At 44.7% G+C, this 18386-nt stretch overlaps 2 long non-coding RNA genes across 2 annotated transcripts; both read right to left on the reverse strand.

Moving 5' to 3' along the window:
- Positions 1–4844: 4844 nt before the first annotated feature.
- LOC132586319 (uncharacterized) lies at positions 4845–7254 on the reverse strand. The gene is made up of 3 exons (XR_009556357.1): positions 7159–7254; positions 6962–7039; positions 4845–5115 (listed from the first exon to the last, which is right to left on the reverse strand). It is a non-coding gene; the product is annotated as an uncharacterized LOC132586319 (long non-coding RNA).
- A 5281-nt stretch (positions 7255–12535) lies between these two features.
- Positions 12536–15454, reverse strand: LOC132586322 (uncharacterized). The gene is made up of 4 exons (XR_009556358.1): positions 15399–15454; positions 15029–15082; positions 13198–13251; positions 12536–12608 (listed from the first exon to the last, which is right to left on the reverse strand). It is a non-coding gene; the product is annotated as an uncharacterized LOC132586322 (long non-coding RNA).
- Positions 15455–18386: the final 2932 nt, after the last annotated feature.

Genomic DNA, 18386 nt, shown 5'->3' on the forward strand with positions numbered 1-18386 from the left:
ATTTGGGGAGGGGAGGGACTGGTCTCTGTAGTCTTGAAATTAGTTCCTCCTCTTCCCAAATCCTGCCCTCCCCAGGTTTCATCCTGAAATCTCCAGGAATTTCTGCTCTCCAAAGACAGTGATTGTATACCCTTGATCATTGTCGGCGATCATTGAAATCAGTTGTAATTCTGGGAGTTCTCCAGGACACACCTTTGGGTTAAAAACCCTAGGAAGGCTGTTGATTAGACATAGAACCCACAAATAGCATGCTGATGCCTTTCCAAGCTCCACATTGTTTTCAATCTGCACGCTTTTGCAAAATGATTTTTCCTGCAGCGTTTGTAACGAATTACTCCAGAAACTATACAATGCCATGTGCAGTTCTACGTCCATTGCAATTCTTGTATGTGCTTGCAGTTGAAATTTTATGGGGAGTTTGCCTTCCCTGTGCAGAGAGCTGGGGGAGATGAAATTCCGTGCCTTGTTTTGCTTTCGTGCTGAGTAACAATGCACTTACCCCTTCTCTGCCCCTCTACTAGTCCTTCAGCTTTCCTACAGAAAACCAAGGCAGCAGAAAGCCACTTTACACCTTAAATTTTTAGGTGAATGAAGAATTCAGTGGATCTTAATGATGCCACTGGATTCAAACTTCGTTCATGTGTTTCAGGCCAACATGGCTACACATGTGAATAGATTTTCAGGGGTACATCTAATATTTTTAACTGCAAGTGTCTGAAAATATAAAATGCTATTTATATTCACACATTTGTAAGTCAATCATGAGGGCCCTGTCTGCTTCCCTCCTTTAGAGGCAAGATTTTCTCTTTGTTTTTGTTTCCCTCTCTGACTGAGCGGCTCTAGTGGTCTGTTTTCTTCTTTCCTGAAGAACTCTGGCTGTCCCACCTTGTTTGCTCATCCCAGAAACCTGAAGGAAGGCTCAGAAGCCCCTTTTAACTTAAGTGGCATTTGAGATGTTTTTGTATTCCAAATTGACAATATATTTTATTCAACATAGAGAGAAAAGGTCAGGTAAAATCAAGGGTTGAAAGTGCTAAGGTAACTCAATATAGATTACTCTGAGGTAAATCAGTACATGCACAGGCTTTAGTTCTTATATTTCAGGCTAATAAAAGTTTCTCAAACTATTCACAACTCCTTAAAATCTTTATGTTGAGAGGCTTTTCCCCCAGTATTTTCCAAACACTCCAGCACACTTTCTTTGAGTAATCGCTGACTCTTATTGTTTTCAGAAGGCTAGAACACTCTTTCCAACATCCAGACCTCTTCTCTTGAAACAACAGTACTTGATAAAGTTTTTAACTGAGACCGATTTCGCACACAGCTTACCCCGCGGTCACGTACTGTTCTCTGCGCAGCATCCGTCAGATTTCCCACTATCTGCACCAGAGTTACAGGAAGTGCCACGGCTTTTGCGTAGCAAACGTAAACTGGATTTTAGTGGTTTACGTTTGCTACGTGAAAGCCACAACACTTCCTGTAACTCCGGCGCAGATAGTGGGAAATCCGACAGACGCTGCACAGAGAACAGGAACGTGACCACGTGGTAAGCTGTGTGCAAAATCGGTATGACTCTTAAGGCCTCTAAAGGCTGCTTCTAACCACACTAGATCAGAGATCTCTTCACTTTTCAGAGCTATCTTTTTGACAAGGTAGGGAAATTTCCCTCTCACTAGAAATTCTTTTCTCACTTATTCTCCTTTCCTTTCTTTGGCCTGAATGGAAATCTCTGTCTAACTACGCATTTGCCCTTGCCAACTTCCCCCTAGTTCTGTCTGTGTTAAACTGCTCTCAGTCAGGGCTGAATTCCAAAAGTGTCAGTACTCATCTCTTCTCAGCTAGAGCTGAAATCAGACTGAATCCTCCTCAGCATCCAGTTCAGAAGTCTTTCTCTGTTTAGCTGATGCTAACCAATCAGATCTCTTGGAACAGGCTCTCTGTTCTTGGAACTCTTGGAACTCAAGGCTCTCTGTTTCTATGAAGAATTAACCCTGTTGTATAGCACTTCTAAGCTTTTAAAAGTGCAGTCTGTCACATCATCATTGGACAACATGCTTTCCAAGATGTGATTGGCTGAAGATTAGTACATGAAATGCCAAATTTGTGTTGTCCTTTGCATGTTATAAGAAATGGGCATGAATGCTTCATATAGCCTGCTGAATTTTGTTATATATTTATGAATATTGAAAATTAAAATTAAAAAGTAAGCGAGTTTATTATCTGGTTTGGAATTTAGGCTTTTTATGTTGGAGATGGGAAAAGTTATTTTGCAAGAAGGTATTGAAAGGTATGATAAATTTAGAAGTAGTTCTGCCTTCTAAAAAGTTTCAGAACCATTATTTAGTCAAGTAATTGCTTTTGAGTGCATGGAGGGAGGTTGTGGGTATTTAACACTTACTATTTACTAGAAAACCAAATTGGCAGAGAAGATAGAAGACAGAGGGAAGAGGATGAATTTCAGCTGGAGCTGAGAGTGAACCAACAGGAGATGTAATGCTGAACATAGTCCACATTGCATTTTCCAGGCCAATAATGTTGAATCACCATTAACAGATGATGAATAGCCCAGCAATGGGACTTACAGAGCAGGGGATGAATGTTATGGTCTGGCGATGTATTAAAGAAGCTGGAACCACACAGTGGGTGGTGATGTTTACTGCAGACTTCATCTGCAGCCATCATCACATAATGAAAACATGCATGCCTGTTGGGCTGATCAGCTATTGGGCCCACTTATTCAAACTTATTAATGTCTCCAGGGTTTATTGCCTGCATCCTCCTAGAAGGCAAAATGCATAGCTGGCTGCACAAAACAATGTGGATGCTTGCCACTAGGCCTCTGTTTCAAGAAGGAAAGAGATGAAATTATTATTGAAGTATTAGAAATACGAACTCGAAATTGCTTTGGAAATTCCTACCAAATTATACTTCTTTTAACTAACCTTGTTTAGGAGACAAATGAACAAACAGGGGCTCTGTTTAGGTGCCTCTGTGATACCAAGAGAAAAATGATGCAGGAGCAGCATTCTGAAGACAGTCTTGTGCTGCCCCACAGTGGGCAAATTTCCACAGAGAACAGCATCTTCTTCTCATTTAAAACCTCAGGGTAAATTTAGAACAGAGCTATCTAAAGGCCCCAGAGTTTGCAGTTTTAGAGTTGCCAGTTTCTACCTGGCAACCAGTGGGGGATGGGAGGTGTAGAGTTGTCAGATCCAGGTTGGGAAACTCCTCAAGATTTGAGGATGGAGCCTGGGGAGGACAGGGACCTCTTTGGAGTCCAATGCCATAGAATCTACCCTCCAACAGAACAGATCTCCGTAGTCTGGAGATGAGGTGTAATTCTTGGGGATCCCCAGGTCCCACCTGGACAGGACTGGCCCTAGAATGTCTGGCACCCTAGGCAAGGCTAACTTCTGGTGTCCCCCCCCACACACACACTGAGTCACATGGGGTGCCCAATTCAGCACCTCCAGAAGGCCAGCACCTTAGGCAATTACCTAGTTTGCCTAGTGGCAGGGTTGGCCCTGCACTTGGAGGCTAGCATTCCTAATTTGCATTGCTTATTTTGTTAACAACAGTTGCAAATATTTTCTAGGAGATTTCACTCCGGAACTAACATCACACATGTCAATTTCGCACTAGACTTTTAATCTTGGTTTAGCCCTGTCTCCAAACTGACATTCTACACTAGAATAATAGAATCAGATAAACCAATTCTATGACTCTATGATTTTAGTGCAGAATGTCAGCTTAGGGATGGGGCTAAACCAAGATTAAAAGTCTAGTGCAAAATTGGTCTAAGTCTAGGCAGGTTACGTCACCTGCATTCGAAGGCTAATGCAAATGGGTGCATTTGGACTTTATAGGTAGCATTGAGCAGAAGGGCCTTTTTCAGAAGACATAGAGAACAGCCTCTGCAGATAGCTTCCCCCCTGGGAACTTCTCTGTGTCGTCTTATACATTGTCCTAGCAGCATCAGTGCACATGGTGCTTTACTATAGAGGAACATAAGTAATAAGATCCTGGCCCTGGTTTGTTTATCTGCATGGTTGTCCAAGTCCGTAATCCTAGACCTACTACATTGTCTACTTGATGTTTTATGCTATCTGATCAAATTTTTCACTCTATTTTATAATGTGCCTTGAGTCTGAGTGAGAAAAGTGTGGGCAGGAAGACAGCTGTGAGCAGGGATTCTGGTGCTGGAAGAGGAAAAGGGGCCTGGGTCTCTCCGATCAGGGCCCCTTCAAACCTGGAACCAGTCTTCATCACTAAATGAGCTTCATGGAAGAGGGGGATTTAAAATGGTTTCTTTACAGCCACAATCTGGCACTTTTGCAACTGCGGCACACTAACATCAAAGAAGACACAGGCAAAGGGATGAATATGCACAGGTACGCTGACATGTATTTTAGGAGGAAGGCTAATGCAGTAAGTTCAACTGAACTCAGGGGAACTATAGCATTGATTGAGTTGGGTGTGCCTTCATGTATGAATGGGGTTATATACAATTTAGCAGATTAAACCAAAGGCTGTCAAAAATCAAACCAAACTGTGATGATTATCCTCAAGATGTATTTTATACAAGAGTTTAAAAACTTGTTTGATACTTTAAAATATACTAAATTTTGTTCCTGTGTTTCTGTTGGGCTTAGACACGATGTGCTTACAAGTGATTGTAGAGGTTCACTGCGGAATGAGCATTCTTAGCAAATATATGTCATTATATGAAACTGTTCGTCATGCCTCAGGCCAGCAATGAGAGGATTACAGTCCTTTTGATCATTCACACAAAGTAAAATGGGCCCCAAATTAAAGGGTGACATAGAAGTACACTACAAGGCTTTTCATGTTAAAAGGAAATAAACACTTTCTTCTCCTGTAAAAGTCCTCTTCCTCTTTTCACATCAAAGGCTTCCAAGAATGCAACTCTTTACAGTTTGTGCACTGGCTCCTGGTTAACACTGCTGGGAAAAACAGAGTCACACCCCCTTTTACATAATCCTGGTGTTCCTCTAGATCCTGGGTAACCTCTCAAACCAGGCTGGCCATGATATCCACGTGGGCCAGGCTGGCCTGGCAGCCCATCAAAAGCAAATCCACTTTGGCCACGTTCACCTAGAGGAGAAAGTCAGAAAAAGAAAACAATCCAACCAAACTGAAGCAACAATTGCAATGCAAGGGAATTGAGGATGCGCAGTATTCTTAAAAGGGTTGTAGCTTTGGTTTCTGCCAGTTATGATATGAAAAATCAACTTTTCCATCCAGACAAGAGGTTTAACCAGATCACAATTTAAGTATGTATCCTTGCAAATAAGAAAGAAATCCTGATAAATTATGTGTAATCCATAGCCTGGATTCCATTGGATTATTTTTTACTGATGGAAAGGATTTCCATCAATGGAGTGGATGAGGGGAAGTTGCATGCACACATTGAAACAGAAAACAACCCCCCACCTGTTCCGCCCAGCCCGCCAGCCATTCCCCCCCACCGCCGACGCCCGGGGAGCCCCCTGCACCACCGCAAACCCCTACTACCACCCTTTCACTTACCTGGGACGCCGAAGCCTCAGCAATGCCCCCAACAGCACCTCGCAGCCAGTGCACTCATCTCTGGGCTTGAGGAGTGCAGCCGGAGCGGAGCGTCAGAGGAAGCCGAGGCCGGGAGGCTGAGACGGAGCCCAACAACGGACGAGGGAGGGGCCGGCAGGCCGACATGCTCAGGACAACCCAGGCGCTCCCGAGAGGCCAAGCCCTGACACGCCTCTCCTGGGCGTCCGGGATTTTGAATGGGAGTGGAGCCAAGAGGGGGTGGGACCCAGGGAAGGGGGAGGGCTTAGGCTGCAGCATAAAAGAGAGGGAGGCAAGAGGTCAGGGAGGAAGCTGGTCAGCGCACAGAGGGGATGCCTCCTAAGAGAGAGGGAAAGGAGCTCGTGCACAGCCAGAGGGGAACGGGGGCCTTAGGTGACGTAACCTGGCTCCCACCCCTAATTCTGAGACCTCTGGGGAACACTCGCACCAGACCCAAGGGGGGCAGACTTATCAAGGGGAGCTATGGCCGCACCTGGAGACCGAGAGAGGTGCCCTGGGTGTGACACCACCACCTCTCCTAAAATTAGGAGAGAACACTTTGGACATTCATTTATTTTTTGTTTGGAAGGCCTCCATGATAGATTTTAGAATCCATTGATTATACTTTCTTATTTAACACTAAACTTAAGTCCTATTATTTTAAAGAAAAAACCCTGTACAAGCTTGCATCTTTCCCATTAATAACAGCAAGATATTCCAGCCTTAACTTTGGAAGATGCCCTATAAGCATTCTCTGCAGTGGCTCCCACATTGTAGAATGGTCTACCTGAAGCTATTAGGAAGACACACACACACCCCAAAAAATCTATCATTTCACAAAATGTGCAAAAGAGAATGATTCAGAAAGACATTGTTGTGAAAGAAGCAAAGCTGCGTCCAAGAATACAATATTAAAACCTCCACCACCTGTACCATTTTTTCTTACCCCAAATAACCTCAGGGAGCTACCGTTTGCCCTGATGTGGAAATTTATTTGTCACTGTCCATGCATGTATATTTTCCCAGTACAGCAAATAGGAGTTTCCCATGGTCTTTTCAGGTCAGGAAAATGACAAGAACCTAAATGGGTTAGGGTTGTCTTCCTGTGGTACTGATCCAAATTGGGCCCACATGCATCGAGGAATAAGTTCTCTGAGCACAGACCTCCTAGAACACATCTGAATGAAAGTCCTCATGACTTTGGAACATATTAATGCAAAAAAAGTTGTAAAGTTGTTAGACCTAGAGGTAGCCATCAGTGTGTTCCATTTTGCATTATGGTACTTATTATTTAGTGAATAGTGAAAAGTAAGGGTATTAAAATATGATATATGGCACAATAAGATATAGAAAGATGAGAGAAAAGAATTGTTCATTTACAAAAAGCAATTACCTCTTGGACCTGGATTTCCTTCTAAGCCAATTATTCCATAACCTTTATCACCTTTGTCTCCTTTCTCTCCGTGGTCTCCTGGATATTTTAAAAAAACCTTAATTATTGCTTTTCTGGTTTTTATATATAATGCACTTCCAATATATTTACCATTATCCTGAAATGTAATAATTTTATCTATCTCTAAACATTTTCACCTTTTGATCCTTGATTTCCTGGGTCACCAGGTTCACCACAGAATCCTTCTGGTCCAGGTTCCCCATTAATGCCATTCAGTCCAGGTGTACCCTATAAGAGCATTAATATCATCTATTGCAGCTCATGCACTAATGGGATGCTTAACAATATTGAACATTAATGAAACATGAATAGTGTTTCCAACTAGCCAGGAGAAAAATGCTTTAAGAAAGGCTTAATGTGTAGAAACGGGCAATTAAAGCTTTTCATGGCATAAATGCCATACAACGAAAACAACAAGAACCTGATCAGGGCATTAAAGAGGCAGACCATAAAAACAGCTTTGCTTGGATACTGATGTCACTGGTAAGTGGATGAGATGCTTTGAGGACCATTTCTTGCTTGACTGGCAAAGTTGCACTTCTTTGTGTTCATGTGTTCACACTGTTCCAGCAACATTTGAAATTTAGCCACCGTACACAAGAAATTAAGCTTTCAGAGGGACAGCACAAAGTGATCTCCACCCTTCAAACATTACTTGAAAACCACAGAATGCAATCCCATGGAAGCTGCAATGACACTGCTCAGCTAATGTTAAGAACGGGCTGCTAAGAAGGCTCCAAGGCCTTCACCTATGCCAAGTTCTGCTGCTTCCTCAGAAGAGCAAAGGAAATTGTGCAAGGAACAGACCAACTTTGCCATCCTAGCTACACCTTTTAAGGGCACTGGTCAATGGGCTTAGAAGGGTATGATACTTCATAGGACAACACTTGAAGTGGCCAAATGGCAGAGCATCGACCAGTTCCTGTCAGGCACACTAGGCAGAGTGACATTTCAGGTTCCTTGCACCTCCCTACTCTTTGTAATTTCAGCTTTCTCAGCAGCAGCTGGTTCTGACAATCAGCTTTGAAGAAGTGAAGCCCCTAAATACATTTTGTTTGCATTTTTTGTTTGAACTTACTTTTGTTCCTGGGGGACCAGGCATACCCGTAGGACCTGGTGGCCCCATAGGCATTCTTCCATTCAGTGGACATGCACTGGTACACTGCCTTCTCACATTATTTGTAAATGTTGATATTTGTTCCAAGATAATCCTTTTGCATACTTCTGTTACATGGGCAGGTGGGAAACGGGGTCCCTGTATGAAAAGAATACATGAAAAGTTAATGTGATTGGCTGCCAAGGAGCATTTCATAAGGTTATACAGAGTGAATGCTGCTAGTTTTTCTGCCATTTTTAATCATACCGCACTCTCTCATTTTCTGATTTTATCGCTACCTTATACTCTAAAATAAAAAGGTGTTAGATCACATTCTACAAAAGAACAATTCTAAAAGTAATGTGTGTGTTAGAAAGAAGGATCCCTAATCTAGCATGATTACTGTTAATATCTTTATTGTATAGGTTGCAATGGAACAGTCTTGTTTTCCCCTCTGATATTTGTGCCAGTTAATTTAGTCTCATGGCATGAAGTCCCTGTCTGTGAGTTAGAACTGCAGATTCCACAAGCTCCCTTCTCCTGTCCTGTCACTCTCATCCCTGCATCTCCTTGCTTTAAGTGGATGTTGTTTTGAACAGTGTCATCTCTGCTGGGGGAACCTAAGGGCACAAATGCAAGTGAGTACTTGATTCATGACTTGCAAGCAAAAATAAATATCACAATTACTAAACCAAATCTTAGACTTGTTGGTGTTAGGGTGAGATACAAATGAATTGCTCCAGTCTTCAGGAACCATCTGCACTGCTTCATGGGCCATCATAAGCAGAGCTCCATTCTAAAACTCATGGACTTCAGTGGGCTTGGAAGGGTGTGACTTAATGTTGGTAACAGTCATATTAAGAAGAAAATACTCACAACAGGTCCAGGTGATCCAGGCTTCCCTGGGGGACCACCATCTCCCTGAATACCCTGTTCCCCTGGCTGACCCCAGGCTCCAACCTTGCCTGGTGGTCCTGTATGCCCCATACTTCCATTTGGTCCTAGTGATCCTTGATCTCCGACCTAACAAAAAAAATTGACTTTAATTGATGTGCTGACATTCTGTAAGGGAATAATTACTATAACAATTGATTTTATAAATATTATGTATATATAAGGGTGCTCAAGTCACAACTGACTTACAGAAACCCCAGCAAGGGGCTTTCAGGGCATGTAAGAAGCAGAGGTGGTTTGCCATTGCCTTCTTCCTCTGCAGAGCCTGCTTTGGTGGTCTTCCATCCACATACCAACCCTGCTTAGCTTCTGAGATATGATGAGACTCGGCTATACCATGCTACTTTCCCTTCTTTATAAATATTAACTTGTATTAAATAATTAAGTTTTATATAGCAAGATAAGTCCAAGCTAGTGCAGGAATCTATATCAAAGATGGCCAAACTGAGGCTCTTTCATACATACTGTGTGACTCTTGAAGCCTCCACTGCCCTATCGGCCAGCTTGAAGAAGGCATTTGTCTCTTTCAATCTCTTCTCCAAGCCAAGTCAGCAGGCAGCTTGGAGAATGCATTTAAAGTTAAAGTTGCTTTCTTTCCACATTTTTCTCCCTCCCCACCATCCTTCCTTCCTTCCTTCCTTCCTTCCTTCCTTCCTTCCTTCCTTCCTTCCTTCCTTCCTTCCTTCCTTCCTTCCTTCCTTCCTTCCTTCCTTCCTTCCTTCTCTCAAACATCTGATGTTTATTCTATGTGGCTCTTGTGCTGAGCAAGTTTAGCCACCCCTATCTATATGAGACTGGGTTATAACAAGTCAGACCACTGGCTCAATTAGCTCAGTGTCTCCTGCTGTTGCCATGAGTAAGCTGCAACTCAACAGCACTTCCGTCTTTGTCTTCAGGCTTTCAGGAACAGGAAACCCTTTCCCTGCACTGGCTCTCTGAAATCTTTGAACTGGAGATGCAAGGGATTGAGCTTGGCACTAACGTCCAAAGCAGGTTTGCAACTCATGAGTCTGGTCTGGGTAGAAAAGTAGAAAAATAAATACTTACTTGTCCCTGAGATCCTTTAATTCCTTTTCCTCCCTTTAAATACAAACATAAATATTTGGAGTTGGAACTTGGTGACCTTATCACTCACACCAGTTGTCCACCCTAGCAGGAAACAAACCCCATTGCTGTGCCAGGCCAGGCCAAACGCATATCTGTCAGGATCAGGGCTGAGTGTGCCCCCATCCATGAGCAGGGGGGTGCAATGCATGATTTCTCTCTCTCTCTCTCTCTTTTTTTTTTGTCCCAGAGATCTCCCCTGCAAGTCTGAGGAACTGGCACTGATTTCCCCTGCCAGGCAGGAAAAGAAAACTAGTTCAGAAAGCTCAGATTGGGAGGTTAAGCCTCATCCAAGACCACAGTAGTGAATAACAGAAGCCCAACTCTTGCTTTATGAACAAAAGTAAATGTACAGATAGTGCTGTGGTCTTAGAACCTGATAAGTGTGGTTTGACCCAACATGAAATACCACAGAAGCATGAGAGAGCCTGTGGCAAAATAACATTCCATTGTTGATATTTTTTTTCCTTGTAAAATTGTAACATACCTTGTCACCTTCTTTACCCTTGATGCCTGTCATGCCAACATTTCCCTGCAAAAGACGGGGGAAACCCTCCATATTTATATATTGCCATATCATTGATTTCCAAAGCTTGAGATAAGGGTCATAGTGTATGTAGGAGTGGGCTTACATTTCAAGAAGATGAAATGTAAGCCCACTTATGTAAGCCCAAAACAAATTTGCAGTGGGTTTGAAACAAACAAGTTAGGGATCATGACATTTCTGGAAGAATTCAAGACTCAAGAGCAATACACTCAAGACTGGACTGTAATACACTCAAGATTGCACTCACCCTCAGGAGCCGTGCACTGGCTCAGGCACTGGCCATGGCACTGAAGCACTAGGTGCTTGAGTACTGCAGCTTAGGCCTACCAGCCTGCCAAAAGATCACAGGCCTCCACTGCCTGGGCCATACCTAAGCCACAGCTGCACCCATCCCTGTCTCAGCCTGCTTGATCATGCTTCCTCCCATTGTCTCACCATTAGGGTTCCCAGCCTCCCTCTGCGGGTGGGGTTTCCTCCAGTTTGAGGGCCTCCAACTCACCGGCACAGAGCTGACTGGCAGAGAGATCCCCGCTCCCAAAAAAGCTCCATCGACACCCAATGTGCCCAGCACAACTATGTCACCCAAAAGTGACGTCACTGTGCCAGACACATCATGCGTGGGACACACTAGCATTCAGGTAAAAACTCTATGACACCATAGAGTTTTTTTACCCCAAATGCTAGAGCATCCCACGTGCAATGTGCTCAGCACGATGATGTTCACTTCTGGATGACATCATCACATCACACTAGGGTTGCCAATCCCCAGGTGGGGGCAGGGGATCCCCCGTTTGGAGGCCCTCCCCCCGCTTCAGGGTAGTCAGAAAGCGGGGGAAGGGGAGGGAAATGTCTGCTGGGTACTCATGATTCCCTATGGAGACTTATTCCCATAGAAAATAATGGAGAATTTATCCACAGGTATCTGGGGCTCTGGGGGCCCTGTTTTTTGAGGTAGAGGCACCAAATTTTCAGTATAGTATCCAGTGGCTCTCCCCAAAATACTCCTTAAGTTTCAAAAAGATTGGACCAGGGGGTCCAATTCTATGAGCCCCCAAAGAAGGTGCTCCTATCCTTCATTATTTCCTACGGAAGGAAGGCATTTAAAAGATGTGCGGTCCCTTGAAATGTGATGGCCAGAACTCCCTTTGGATTTTAATTATGCCTGTCACACCTTTGCTCCTGGCTCCACCCCCAAAGTCCCCAGATATTTCTTGAATTGGACTTGGCAACCCTACATCACACACACTTTGTGTGCATGAGAGGCTTCCCCTGCCAGCAGGCAGGTAAGACCTGACAACCCTACTCACCATGCTTGGCTGCTCAGACATTGGGTAAGTGGGCCCAGTAGTGGTCATGGGTGTTAGTCACCAGAGCTAGGCATCACAATTAAGGAAAAGGAACTCTGAAACAGGCTTCTAGAGACTACTTACATATTTCCTCATCTGCTTCCCTCATTTAAGCTAGGGTTGCCAGCTCTGGGAGAATAAATACCTGGAGATTTGGGGGGTAAAACCTGGGGAAGGTGCAATTTGGGGAGAGGATAGACTCAGTGGGGTATACTGCCATGGATCCTGCCCTCCAAAGCAGCCATTTTCTCCAGAACTGATCTTGGCTATCTGGAGATCAATTGTAATAGTGGGATATCAGTAACAATTACTCTTTATGTACCTTCAGTCCGGGCAATCCTGGAAGCCCCATACGACCCTGTAGAAGAAAATTTGGATTTTAAATTACACATACTACATGATAAATTACTTACATAAAAGAAGGAACTGGTCCAGTGTAAATCCACTGCGAGTAATCATGGGACTTACTGTAGCTCCTGGAGCCCCAATTGATCCAGGTCTGCCAGGCATTCCAGCCATACCTTTTGGACCAGGAAGACCCTGTACAGCAAGACATAATATCAGTAGGAAAACAGTTTCAGCACAGATTATGCTTCTGTGTAGGAAATCACTTAATCAATATTTCATAAGCCCAAATTTGGATAAATGGGGCTACTAGCCACTTAGCAGGAATGAATATGTACACATAAATAGAAGCAAAATACTGTATAGAAGGTGATTTATCGCAGTGGTGTACAATGCTTTCATTACACATCCCACACTTAAACTACTTTTGGAGATTATGATCAATATTTACAAACAGGAAAAATTCACTCAATATGTGGTGATGATGATGATGATGATGAGTGAATGAGGGCTGACTAATGTAACCATGTATTTTCCACCCTGGCTTTCTGGCTGTTTGTGTAATTGTTAATGGTGAAAAGTTTAGTGTGTGTGTGTTTTAATGGTGAAAAGTCTAATAGAACCCAGAAAAAGCATGGTAAGCCCATTCAATAGACATTGTCTATACAGTTGACATGCACATAACTTTTTATAGTTTGTTTTCTACAACTGGCCATAACACGCTGCTCTTGTGCACAAAATTATGAAACTTAAATAAGTGTGGTGCCACCACTGCCGTACTTACAGATCTTCCCTGTAGACCTTCAGGACCTGGCTCTCCCCAATAGCCTTTTTCTCCCTTCACATATGTTTAAAAAAAAAAATCAGTTAATCTACATTTAATCTACATAAACTTCTTGGTTTGGATCATAAACTTTGTTTCTTTTCCATGGCAGAGGCATTCCTCTGCTGTGGAGTTCATGCTCTTCCAATTATGCATACCCAATGTCTTTCCATAAGCTGAAATGCCCAGCTAAAGGAATGTGGTCCATAACCAAGAACCATCTTTGCAACGAATGAAGACAGCCACAAGCTGGTGGGAAAGGGTTAGGGTACAAGCCTTTAAGGTTATATTTATTTTTGAAATCTTAAATATGTAATTAAGTATACATTTTTAAAAAGTGACAAAAAGAGCATTTCCCAAACTATATGAAAACCCAAAGATTGCAAGCTGATTCCTACATTAATTTGGGAATCCCTCACAGGAATAGAACAGTTATGAAGAAGAAAAAAGAGTGATCTAAAACAGCCAATGTCTGAAATTGATCTAGTATATCTGCTTAAATGGTCTGTGCTGAGTCCAGAACCAGGTTAATGTTGCAAAATTTTATGATAAGCTTAACAATCAGAGTTACAAGCATTCTGACAAGATCATCATTCCATCCTTCGTAATTTTTTATGATTGTTCATATTTTAAGGTTTTTCTTCTTATTTTGATTTAAAGTTGGGTACAAGCTAGGAACTGAAAGGGAGTAGAAAGATTATTGGAATACCCTCTGTGGAGAAACGCCATCTTAGTCAATGTTGGTGCTGCATTGGAAGGGAACATTAAACTACTAAAGTAGGCTTTGGCCTAGCCTCCCTCCATCCCCTCCTCCCTTCCAGAGTTAAACCAGCGACTCTAGGGGGAAAGCCTCCTAGAGGGGCAGGAAGTTCTTTAGCCTTCCCCTCATTGCCTCCCCCCTTCTGGAGTTAAACCAGCAACTCTAGGGGGAAAGCCTCCTAGAGGGGCAGGAAGTTCTTTTGTTCTTTTTATTTGAGTTAGGCGGGAAAAGGCCAGTTCTCAGCTGGCGTTCAGGAAGGGAGGTTGCCAGCCTGTGGGCTCCTGCCTGTGGGACCCCAGGCAGTCATTCACAAGGTAGGGCCAGTTTACACCAGGGACGAGAGATGCGTTTAAATCCACCTTTTATTTGCCCTCCTTGTTGCTGATCAGGTGCTGTGCTAAACTTTTACATGTAACTGTTTTTGTTTTTTTTAATTTTTGTTCTCTTCTTATTAAACATTTTTTCTGTTTTGAATGCTGGCAGTCAAACTCTGTACCACATAGATCCCGACCGCTTAGACCACGCTGCTTTATAAAGGGGGCCCCGGGGAAGGGGGAAAGCATGCAGTTGGATAAGGTGCCAATCCTCCAGGGGTTCCCCGAAGAAGTGCTGTGGTCTCTGTGATACCCAAGTACAGGGTGGCAGAGGACCTTGAGGCCTGGCCTCATAGCTGGAGAGGGGGATTGGGAGTCCTGTTCCTCTCAATCTGAACCCCTAGACTGAGCAGGTGGTGGCAGTGAGCCCAAGTGGCCGGGGGAGAAATAGCTCCCTCCAGGAGTTGGCGACTCAAGAGGGAGTTGACGGGACCGGGTCTGAAGGCAGAATCGGGCCGGTTCCATCACACCCTCCTCCCCTAAATCTTTCCAGGATGCTATAAGTAATTAGCAAGCCAATTGTCTATCTCTCTCAGTTCTCCTTTTTCCGTTCTCTTCAACTGTTCCTCCTAAGAGAGATCTCCCAATGAGATCATTGGCCATTGGTATTCTGAAAGCAGCACAAGATGGCAGGGAGGGGGAGATCTTGGAACCTTACCTTCAACCCCAGAATACCTCTTATACCTGTCTGTCCTTGAAATCCTTGATAGGCCTGTAATAAGCAAAATAACACTGGAGGAATATCTTATAGTGGTTAGCAGGACCAAAGTACTGAGTACTTCATTGGAAGAACACATGAACACACATGGAACACATGACACCACCTTATACTGACTCAGATTCTTGGTCCATCAAAGTCAGTATTGTCTACTAAGACCAGCAGCAGCTCTCTAGGATCTCAGGTAGAGATCTTTCACATCATCTACTGCCTGGTCCTTTTTAACTAGAGATGCTGGGGATTGAACCTGGGACCTTCCAAACACTAAATAGATGTTCTACCAACAAAGCCAGGGTGGTTTCCAGTTTACCTCTATGCCAGGATCCCCTTCTCTGCCAGGCAATCCTGGATCTCCTTGTATTCCCTATTAATGAACAGCATCACAAAAAAAACATATATCAATTATAAGAACAGATAAAATAACTAAATTTGCACCAGCTGTTTCTATATGTCCTGTACATCATCCACTGCCAATGTTTTCCTGACATGGCCATTGTTATATCTATTATAAAAGGCATCAGAGATGCATTCTGCAAACCTAAGCCCTAAGCAACCCTCAAAAAAACTAAGAACATAAGAACATAAGAGAAGCCATGTTGGATCAGGCCAACGGCCCATCAAGTCCAACACTCTGTGTCACACAGTGGCAAAAAATTTTATATACACACATACACTGTGGCTAATAGCCACTGATGGACCTGTGCTCCATATTTTTATCTAAACCCCTCTTGAAGGTGGCTATACTTGTGGCCGCCACCACCTCCTGTGGCAGTGAATTCCACATGTTAATCACCCTTTGGGTGACTAAGTCCTAAGCAACTCAAAAAAAGCCTGCATCTTGCTGAAGAGACACATAGAGACAGAGAGAAGCAATCTCTATGGTCCAGTGCCCAAATGGATGGAGGTCCTGGGCCTTGAAAGACCTCAGAGGTTAAAATCATGCCCTGACCTGGTTAACCCAGGCAAATTTATTTATTTATTATTTATTACATTAAGCTTATATCCTGCCCTCTCCGCAAGCGGACTCAGGGCGGCTCACAAAAACAGGTTGCTTACCTGTAACTGATGATCTTCGAGTGGTCATCTGTGCGGTCACACACATGGGTCTTGCCGCAGGCAACGGATCCATACCTCGGAGCTCCAATAGCTCGCCTATAGCGTTTTTTGGCGCGCTCCCCTCCCGCCCTGGGGAGCAGGCAGCGACTGCGCATGCCTGGAGCGGGGGGGGAGCGCCCATTCCACTCAGTTTCTTCCAGCCGCCACTGGTACAGACATCAGACAAGGTTAAGCAACAGTTACAAGAGACCAGCAGCGGGGAAGGCTGGGTGGGCGTGTGTGACTGCACAGATGACCACTCGAAGATCATCAGTTACAGGTAAGCAACCTGTTTATCTTCTTCGTGGTCTCTGTGCAGTCCCACACATGGGTGACTACCCAGCTGGATGTCCTGGAGGAGGGTGCGGGTGAGAGAAAAGAGTTAGTCACACAATAAATCACATCAAACAGGTTATAGATGTAAGCGGATGCACTCACCCATGGCTTCAATGGAAGATGGATCTGAGGACCGCTTGACCGAAGGAGGTGTCTCGTCTCGCACAAACGTCCAAGGCATAATGGGAGATGAACGTGGAAGGAGAGGACCACGATGCAGCAGCACAGATGTCCTCTAGGGAGACGCCCTGTAGAAAGGCCGAAGACGTCGAGACCGCTCTGGTAGAGTGGGCCTTAAGGCCTTCGGGTATAGGCTGCTTAGCCAGTTCGTAGCACAACCTGGTAAGTGTGGCAGGACATTTGAAGTAGCCTCGTGAACCACGGTTGCCGTGGCCACCATGGAGCAATGAGGATACAGTCCGTGCCGTCTTCGTCAATACTCGTGTCAGTAGGGGGGTTGGAGGGAAAAAGTAGTGAAGAGGGCCTCTCCAAACCTGCAGGAAGGCGTCGTTGCCTCTCCTGGTGTAAAATCGGGGACATTTCGCATTGTCCCTGGAAGCAAAGACGTCCACTTTTGGTGTCCCGAAGCACCGAAAGATGCGACGAAGGTAGATCAGATTGATGGACCATTCGTGGTCGTCTATGCGAACTCTGCTGAGCGAGTCGGCCAGAACATTCTCCACACCTGGGAGGTGAACGGCAGTCAAATAGATGTTGTGTTTGACACACCATTCCCAGAGTAGTATGGCAATACGGCACAGCCGGAGGGATCTGGTGCCTCCTTGTTTGTTTATGTAGAAGACTGTTGCCATATTGTCTGTGGAGATCTGAACGTGCCGACCCATGATGAGTGGGAGGAACGACTGCAGGGCCCTGTGCACAGCGATCAGTTCTAAACAGTTTATGTGCATGGCCCTCTCTGAGGGAGTCCAGAGTCCCCTGACAGTTTTGCCTTCCAAGTGGGCTCCCCAACCCCACTTGGAGGCATCTGTTGTTACGGTAGCCGTTGGAAGAGGTGGTAGGAACGGCATGCCTGCGAGAAGGTTGTCGGGTACAGTCCACCAGGTGAGAGAAAGAAGTGCTCTCTGGGGAACGGTGAGCAGGGTACCTTGTGGTTGCGTGTGAGGATGGAAAGCACGCACAAACCAGAGCTGCAGTTGTCTCATCCGGAGCCTGGCAAAACAAAGGACTGATGTAGTGGCTGCCATAAGGCCCAGAAGACGTTGGATGATGAAGGCAGATTGAAGCGGCTCTCGCTGAACGGCTTTGGCAAGAGTGATGATGGTCAGCGCTCGGTCCTCCGGAAGGAAAGCACGATGAAGAGAGGTGCATAGACGGGCCCCTATGAATTGCAAGTCCTGGGTTGGCGTGAGGTGTGATTTGGAGGTGTTCACACACAGGCCCAGAGAAGTTAGGAGAGAGAGGGTCGTGTTGAGATTTATTTCCAGTTGGGCCCGAGTTGGTGCAATGAGGAGCCAGTCGTCGATGTATGGAAAGACTGGTATGCTCCGGATGCGGAGGGCAGCTGCTACCACCGCCATGCACTTGGTGAACACCCTGGGTGCAGTGGAGAGACCGAAAGGCAGGGATATGTACTGAAAATGATGCTGGCCCATGGCGAATCGAAGATACTTCCGATGCTGAGGTCGGATTGTCACATGGAAGTAAGCGTCCTGGAGATCTAGGGAAGCCATCCAAGAATTCTTGGGTATCAGAGGCAAGATGGTTTGTAGAGATATCATCCTGAATCTCCTGTAAGCGATGTGTTTGTTCAGCTTCCGAAGATCTAGGATAGGACGCTTGCCTCCATCCCTCTTGGGAACCAGGAAGTATCTCGAGTAGAAGCCCGTCCCTCGATGTTGAGGAG

The sequence above is a fragment of the Heteronotia binoei genome, chromosome 1, assembly GCF_032191835.1.
Source record: "Heteronotia binoei isolate CCM8104 ecotype False Entrance Well chromosome 1, APGP_CSIRO_Hbin_v1, whole genome shotgun sequence".
In the NCBI taxonomy this organism is placed as follows: Eukaryota; Metazoa; Chordata; class Lepidosauria; order Squamata; family Gekkonidae; genus Heteronotia; species Heteronotia binoei.